Raw genomic sequence first — 9742 nt, 5'->3', positions numbered from 1 at the left:
AATCAAAGGCAAGTAAACTAAGACATGAAAGGCATGAAAGGCAAGCAAACTATTTTAATGGTTTTCATCATTTAACCAATCCGTGTTGCTAGGTCCATCGTCACGAAAAAGTCTTCGTCTCATAACATCCCTTCGTTCTAGCTTCCAAAATTGTTTTGTTTCAGGGGACATATGGCTTGTATCCATGGCCATGGTTTCCCGATCTTTTTTTTCAATGTTTTGTTTGCGTACATACTCCCTTTTTTTGCGTACATTGACAGGACCCGAACCAAATTCCGCTTTGGAATTCGAGTCGAACCCTGTGCGTGTCCGACACTTGGCGAATGTCGGGCACAATTGACCTAATTACCCTTCTAATTGAATTTTCAAACTTGACTCCTGCCGAAAATTCGGCAGAGTCTCCCCTGTAATTTGCTCAATCCCAAAATTTCTACCTGTCAGAACGAGCATAATAACCACACAACCAACTGCCAGCACTTCAATACACATGCCAAAAGTTCCAATCTCACTCTAGGGCGATAGGTCAGAGCAATTCTAATAGTTTACAGATAAGTTAATCGTTTTACAAACCATCGCTTTTGTAACAAGAAGGCGCGGAAGTCAAGATGGCCCGGTGGTGGATATCCTGTGCACGCTACAGCTTGGGGGTGCAAAACATTTGAAAATGTGAGTGGACAAAAATAAGGGTTCATAAAATATCTAAGAATATACTAACCCCCATTGTAAAAATATAGTTGAGTAAAACTAAATATCTAAACTACCTTTGAAGTATATTGAAACCAACGCAGTTACATATTTATATAAATGTATGCAATCGTATTCAAGAGCAATAAAACTTGCATGAAAGCACTGAAATCCAAACTTGCATAAAAACACTATAATCAAATTTGCATAAAAACAATGTACTCAAACCTTGCATAAAAGCACTGCAATCAATTAAAACTACCACTCGGATGTACCCCTGTAATTCCGTCAATTCCCCTGGCAGGTCTGGGCGATACACAGTCTATCAGAGCCGCAAACTGGCAGGATACAGGGGACTATAGTCAGCCTGATCCGTTGGCAGGTCTCGATGACACAAAGTCAACTCGAGCCGCAACTGGCAGGATTCAGGGGACCATAGTCAGCCTGATCCGCAATCCTGGCAGGTCTCGGTGACACAAAGTCAACTCGAGCCGCAAATCCTGGCAGGTCTCGGGACACCAAGTCAATCCGAGCCGCAAATCCTGGCAGGTCTCGGGACACCAAGTCAATCCGAGCCGCAAATCCTGGCACTCACGGTCCGAGCGTCCCCGAAACTCGTGAGGCAAATGTCAAGTGCACTAACAAAATTGAGGGTAAACTGGATGTCCGTAGACATCTGCATAACTGAGGGTAATAACCATAGCTGGGTACTCACGGTGGTTTAAAATATATAACATTTCTGGAAAATCTGCTGAAGAACTGAATTTTTATTAAAACAAGAACTCTGAGAAAATATAATATATAAATATTATAGTATTTCTGAAAGATCTAATGAATAACTGAATGTTTATTAAATCAAGAACTCTGCTATCATCAGAAAATATAAGGTTTCTAAAAATTCTGATAAATCTATACATTTCTGTTAAATCTGAAACTGTACTACCACTTTATCTGATATAAATCTCAGACTCTGCTCTCTATAATTCTTTAGCATAGTTAACTAAGTAGTACAAAGATAAAGACATTTGGCTTCACAAACCATGCTAGGAAAATTCACAATCAATTAAACTTATTCAAGATCAAATAATGTAGTTCATTTATATAAAATCATTTATAAAAGAAAAGTCCACTCACTCCTGGTCCGGGCTAGCTAGACCTCCTGTAGGTCTCTTCTGCGGGTCTGCCTGGTCCTGGGTGCCTGGGTAACCATTATGAATATTTAATTAATAAAACTGCTCGGTATAAGATTTTAAGTAAAACCCTGACCCCCGACTTCTAGAAGTGCGTGCACTAACTTTAAAGTCATTTTTTTGCCCACTAAGGCATTTCAGATGTTTAAAATCATCTAAAAGGACTCGAGACTTCACTAAGCGATAAACTTCCATATTGGTCGATACGGAACCCCGTGGGGTCCACGACCTCCAATTACCAATCTGAGAGTTCCTTTAAGTTCCTCACATTTAAGGAACCATATCCTGTAAGGTTGGTCTGAAACTGACGATCGGATTGACCACGATCGTGAAATCATGAAATTTCCAAACCCTAGCCCTAGGGTTTGCGATTTCGGAGTATCCAGGACTCCGATTCACAATCCGTCAAATCCTACACGATTCTAAAATTATTTGGAACAACATATCTGAAATTGAGCGCGATCCAACGGTTCAGCAGTATCGAACTCGGAATTCGCACAATATGGAAAATCCGTTTGGGGCTCAAACGGTATCCAAATTGAGATCCGCGAAATCCTACGCGCTCGTGACAACCTGAAGATCGTAACAAGACACAATGCCACTGCACTACCATCACCCACGCGCCGGCAGCGATGGGTGTCCAAAGCTATTACACCTCGCCTAAAAAACTTCAAACCACGGCTCCAAACTCTTACCCTAGGTAAAACACCATATTTGGAGCCACTTTTGTTCTTGGACCTACCCCAAAAAGTGTCCGGAAGTGGCCGATCACGGCGGCCGAATATCGGCCGAATTTTCAATTCGAAAACTGGGTTATCTACGGTCAAAATTGATGTAAACCCATCCAACCATCAGCTAGAGCATGGAAAATAGGTAGGAATCTATACCTTACTCGATAAATTTGGAGAAGAATTGAGGGAGAACGAGTGACTTGAAGATCCGGTGAGCACCGTCGGTTCCAGCGCAATTTCCGGCCAGCGCAGGTCACGTCGCCGGCGGGGAACGATCAGGGAAGGAAAAGGACGTCGTCCTGGTAGTTTTGGTACCGGCCCCGTCCACAGCCGTGGTCGGTGGCCGGAGATACGAAGGAGAGAAGGGACGGACGCAGGAGAGGGAGGGAGGTCGGCGCGAGGAGAGAGAAGGCTGAGCAAGTTTTTATAAATCCAACTTTGAAATATTTACGGTTGTGCCACTGAGAATCTTTTGACCATAACTCTCTCGTTACAACTCCGATTCGGGCCCACTACGTGTCTATGAACTCATTTCACCGTGCTCTACGCAACGGTATAAGTGGAATTGTCAAATTCCTTCTCGATCAAAAAGTCACCTTTTTCTTAATAAAATATTCCGAGGGCAAAATTGTCTTTTCGCAAAATAAAATATTCCTTAATTATGAATTTTAGGTTTGGGTTATTACATACATACTCCCTTTCTTTTGCATATTCAAGTTGAATAGCCATATCGTGCTCTTGTTGTTTCAAGTCCATTTCAATTCTCATGGCTTGGTGCTTTGAAAGTTCCTCCAAAAATTTAGATGCATTCTTGCTAGAATTACTCCCTCTCTTCGCCTTCGCCGCCTTCCTCCCAATAGGCCTTGGCTCCTTTTCAATGGGTGAGTCTTGACTCATCGGGGAATCCATAGGTGAATCCGATGCCGGCGTCTCATGAAGTGGAGTCTCGTTCAAGACTACCGTCGGACCGGTTGGAATAATTTGGAATCTCTTACAAGTCTTCACCACCTCCCAACAATGGGTATGGTTGAAACTTTTTTTCCCTTGCCCAGTAGCACCAAACCACATTTGTGCTTGCATAATCTATAAAAAAAAAAATTAAATGGAAATGCAAGAAACTTTAAAAAATATTGGCAATGCAACATGTAAAAAAAAACTAATGCAAATTCAATAAATTTAAAAAAAATGCAATATGTATAAAAAAAAACTAGAGACATATTAACAAAATATATAAATGGCAAGAAACATTTAAATAAAAATTAATATGACATAGAAATTAATAGAAGGAAAATGACAAATAATTTACCTCACTGCTAAGGTTTTCTCCGCTTCGATGGTTGTCCATCGCTTTTGCTAAGGCATTTCTCCATTTCGCCAACTCTTTATTAAGAACTTTCCACATACTGGATAATGCCATTTCTGTACGTGTAGAACCAATTGCCCTTTCACAAAATGCTTGATGAATTTTTTTTCCACATATGAGAAAATTTAATCTCATTGCCCGTTACGGGACAATGACTAACTTGGACCCAAGCCTCACACAAGCTAACATCTTCCATCATGCTCCATGCCCCTCCATTTTCATTAGAAGAACCCATAATATGATAGACAAAAATACAACTTGAAAGTGAAAAAATATTGAATAGAAAGTGAATAAATATTGAGGAGAAAGTGAATAATAGTAGAAGGAGAAGAAAATATAAGAGGATTTGGTGTTAAAAGTGAAGAGTATTGGTTGGTATTTATACAAAAAAAATTCAGTAATTTTTGTGTATTTTTTTTAAAAAAAATTCGATTTTTTTTCAATTTTTTGTTGTAGAAAAATTGGCTGCCGTTGGATTGAAGAAAAAAAAATCGGAGAGCCTAGAGGCTGCCACGTGGAATGTAGCCGTTGGCGGCTACTGTAGCGCGTCGTTTGAATTTTTTTTTTAACGTTGGCGTGTGCAATGCACGCGCCAACGGTAAAAAAAAATTTGAACGCTGGAAGGCTGACGCCACGTCACCGCCCTCGGGCACTTGCTCGGGCCCAACTCGCCCTCTGGCCAGCCCTGTCTTGTGGGCCCCAACTCTTGCCCGGGCTCTCTCGCGCTGCTGGAAACCCAATTTTTTCCCAAACCACCCCCCCAGCCCTACTCTGCTGGACCTGCTCTTAATGGTGGGAAACCTGATTGACACAATATACAAGTAGGGCCCCCTCACTAGTAGCTGCACTATTTAAGTTACCCCATTGCAACCGTGCATAATAGTGCGGAAAACCATGCTTTTGCTTATGGTTTATTCAAGATGTCTGCCGCTTCATAGGTTAGTATTTTATGTTGTTTGTATACATATATATATATATATGTATATTGGGACTTACACCATTACCATCCCCATTAAGTTTTTCCCCCCTTCTTTTCATCTTTATATCCGTAATATTGAAATTGGGAATTCCCCATCCCGGCCTTCATTGAAAAAGGGGTTCCCCGCCTCGCCCCGTTACAACAATACTAATATATAAAAAAATACATGAGCAAGAAAAAAATTTGGAACTATTGGATTACAGCAACAAACAAAACAAAAGTTTTGTCTTTTACTTATATAGTTTATATGTATTATTTGATGTAAAATATTATAAAATTTGTGGAATATAAAATTTATTGGGAGTCATGAGACACAACTAAAAGACACTTAACAATATTTTCATATGTGGAATATAAATAATATATATGTATGTATATACCAAACTGGACGGGTTTGAGTTGATGATTATAATACCATCCCGGCCTTGCTCTGAACATCATACGTGAAAATTTCTTTGAATCCGTCTCCGAACTCAATTTTTATCTTTCATACTCGATCTATTAGCAGCGAAGTTCCTTGAAAACCCTATCTCGTACAGAAAATTGCCATGGATATTTCCATTAATTTATTGGGTGGGAAGAAAAAATAATTGGGCACGCATAAAATCTATCTTTTGAAATTTAGAGGACCGACCAATGATGTCTAGTTTAGTAAAAAAGGCCTTAACTTGCAGACTAGTGGTTTTATGTTCGAACCCCTAAGTCACCTTAGACAATTTTCCCCGCAAGTCTCTTCGCGGGGCTTTGACCCTAATGGGTCAATATGAAGGATAAAAAAAAGGAGTATGGGGATAGATTCTAGGAATTTTGCGGGTATGGTGTTTTGGGAGGGGCATGTACGGATCTAGGATTTCAAAATGGCGTGGGCTAAATTGACCTTATATACAGACCTATTGCTCAACGGTACGAGTAAATTTCATTGATAACAAAAAAATACATGGGAGACATAATGAGTCTTCCCCCTCAAATAACACTTACATAAGTTGCACCATTCAAGTCTTCACAGCATTAAAATCACTAATTATTGATTCATTATCTATATTATCAACAAATTCTCTTTCAATATGATGCAGCATACAATTAGCAAGAAACTCATCACCTATCTTATTCCAAAGTCGATTTTTAATAAGTCTCATACATGAAAATGCTAATTCTGTTGTTGATGTAGACACAGGAAGAGTTAGCACTAAACGAATCAATCTATTAATCAAGTAGTATGTTTCTACTAATTTTGTTCTTTTTATTTATTTGTTGGTCAGCCTAGTTGACAGGACCCGATCCTAATTCCACTTTGGAATTCGGGCCGGACCCTGTGCGTGTCCGACACCTGGCTAATGTCGGGCACAAAAGACATTTTTACCCTTCCGGTTACAAACTATGATTTAAAAACTTCCCTGGACTCCTACCGAAAATTCGGCAGAGTCTTCCCTGTAATTTGTTCAAACACAAAAATTTTCACCTGTCAAACAAGCAATTATATTTACACCAACTGCCAGAATAAGTAAACAAAGCATCCACCAGTTCTGGTTCTCAACTCTAACCAGATATCGGAGCAGTTACTAATATTTACAAGAATTTAAGCGTTTTACAACAAAATCCTACATTTCGTAGGTGGCGCGGGAGCTAGGAGAAGGCCCGGTGGTGGATTCCTGTGCACGTCTACTGCCTAGGGGCACAAAACATTTGAAAGTGTGAGTGGACAAAAATAGGGTTCTCGAAACAATTTATGAACATAATAACCCCCACTGTAAAAACAATTAAATAAGAAACTAGACTTTTTCCTGTTCATTATATTCATACTGAAAATCAAAGCATTCTCATAAATATATATATAGATGCAGATGTAAAACATGCTCAATGTCGAGAAAACTCGCATAAAATCATTGTAACCAAAATTCGCATAAAAGCACTGAAATTCCTTTAAAACTACCACCTAGGTGTACCCCTGTAATTTCCGTCAATTCCCTTGGCAGGTCTCGGCGACACACAGTCTATCCGAGCAGCAACTGGCAGGATTCAGGGGACTATAGTCAGCCTGATCCGCTGGCAGGTCTCGGTGACACAAAGTCAACTCGAGCCGCACTGGCAGGATTCAGGGGACCGTAGTCAGCCTGATCCGCAATCCTGGCAGGTCTCGGTGACACAAAGTCAACTCGAGCCGCAAATCCTGGCAGGTCTCGGGACACCAAGTCAATCCGAGCCGCAAATCCTGGCAGGTCTCGGGACACCAAGTCAATCCGAGCCGCAAATCCTGGCACTCACGGTCCAGGCGTCCCCGAAACTCGTGAGGCAAATGTCAAGTGCACTGACAAAACTGAGGGTAAACTGGATGTCCGTAGACATCGGCATAACTGAGGGTAATAACCATAGTTGGGTACATGGTGGTTTAAAATAAAATATCTTAGAAAAGTCTGATAAATAACTGTATTTTGGCAAATCTGAAACTAAGCTGCTATTTCCTCTGATATAAATCTCAACTCTGCTTTTGTATATCACTTTAGCGTAATCAACTAAACAGCATATAAATAAGATATTTAACTTCACAAGCATGCTAGGAAAATCACCATGAATAAAACTTATTCAAGATCAAATAATGAAATTCATTTATATAAATCATTTATAAAAGAAAAGTCCACTCACTTTTGGTCCGAGCTAGCTGGACCTCTTGAAGGTCCCTCCTGCGGATCGGTCTGGCCCCGGGTGCCTGATTAAACCATGAATATTAAATTAATAAAACTGCTCAATAAAAGTATTAAATTAAGACCCTGACACCCGACTCCTAGAATTACGTGCACTCACTTTAAAGTCAATCATATGCCCACTTTAGCTTTTCAGACGTTTAAAAAGGTCTTAAAAGACCTGAGGTCTCAGTAAGCGATAAACTGCCAGACCGGTCGATCCGGAACTCCGTAGGGTCCACGACCTCCAATGGCTGATATGGGATTCCCTAAAAGTTCCTCACAGAGACATGCCCATATCCTGCTAGTTTGACCCGAATTGGACAGTCGGATTGGCCACAATTGCGTAATCGCTTAATTTCCAAACCCTAGCCCCAGGGTTCGCGATTCCGGAGTATCCGGGACTCCGATTCGCAATCCGTTGAATCCTACATGATCCTGAAATCATGTGGAACAACATATCTCAAATTGAGTGCGATCCAACGGCTCGACAGTATTGAACCCGGAAATCGCACAATATGGAAAATCCGTTTGGGGCTCAAACGGAATCCAAATTGAGATCCGCAAAGTCCTACGCGCTCGTGACAACACGAGGATCACAAAAATACACAGGGTCACTGCACTACCCTCACCCACGTGCCGCCACAAGCGCCGGCAGCGGTGGGTGTCCAAAGCGATAACGTCTCGCCGGAAAAACTCAAAACCAAGGCTCCAAACTCCTATCCTAGGTATAACACCACAATTGGAGCCACTTTTGTTCTTGGACATACCCCAAAAACTGGCCGAAAAAGGCCGATCACGTAGGTCGAAACTCGGTCGAATTTCAATTCGCAAACTGGGCAATCTACGGCTAAAATTGATGAAAACCTATCCAACCATCAGCTAGAGCACGAAAAATAGTTGAGAATCCATACCTTACTCGACAAAATCGATCGAATTACTCCGTTTTCCGGTCAACTCTGGTCAGCTCGTGGGCGGAGATTGGTCGGGACGTGACGGCGAGGTCGAGGCGGTCCCGTCGGTACCGGCGCCGTGGGTCGAGGTGGACTGTGGCGGCGGCTGGGTTGATCGGAAGGAGGGGCTGTCGCGCGGGAGGGAGAGAGAGAGGAGAGAGAAACTGAGGGGGAAGAGAGAGAGAGAGAAGAGATAAAAATTTGACTTTTTGTCCAAATTATCGTTTTGCTCTTCACGGTATTTTGACCGTATTTTCTTCGTTACAACTCCAATTCGAGTCCACTCCGTGTCTACGGACTCGTTTCGTCGTGCTCTACGCATCGGTGTAAGTGGAATTGCCAAATTCTTTCTCGGTCAAAAAGTCAACTTTTTTCCAATAAAATATGGTGAGGGCAAAATCGTCCTTTTTCCAAAATAAAATAATAATTAATTTAGGATTTTTATTTTGGGTTATTACACTAGTCCTAATGGGATTAGTTAATAATATTTTATTTAAGTGGTTAGCCTAGTCCTAATGGGATTAATTAATAATATTTTATTTAGGTGACCTATGCTAGAATATTGATTTAGTCTATTAAAAAACAAGCTGCCTGGGCTATAGCCCAAGTTAGCATGTTAGTAGGTACGTGCCTGGGGAGGGGCATGAATGTTATTCTAATCCCCGACTGACCCAAACCCGCCTCGTTTAGAATATATATAATTTATTTTTCATATAAATATATTATTAAGATGCGTGTTGATGATGCTACCTGTATAATGAAATTGAATTGATACATCTCTTGTGCTCATAGTGCTTTTTTTCTAGTTCAACATAGTAATTTTTATTGATTTTTTTTCTCGTAACAAAGGCGGGATGGGGAATCATCGATTTAAATATTGTGGGAATGAAGGCGGGGATGAGGAAAAATGCTTAACGGGGATGGGGAGAAACACTTACATGAAATGGGGAGAACACTATTTTGCTATCCCGACCAATCACGATATACCATGCATGATAAATTTTCCACGTGACAAACTGTGATTTGTCAAGGATAACAAAACAGTACTGTCCCCGTTTTATTAGAACCAAAATCCCTTCATTTATAGATTAGACTAGCTTGTATTTTTTTTTAAAAAAAAAAAGAGTGATGCGCGAAAAAAGAGAAGGCGGACCATTGATTCTC

This window comes from Prunus dulcis, chromosome 1, assembly GCF_902201215.1.
Source record: "Prunus dulcis chromosome 1, ALMONDv2, whole genome shotgun sequence".
NCBI lineage: Eukaryota > Viridiplantae > Streptophyta > Magnoliopsida > Rosales > Rosaceae > Prunus > Prunus dulcis.
The sequence above is the reverse complement of the archived record's forward strand: the minus strand, read 5'-3'. Positions refer to the sequence as shown.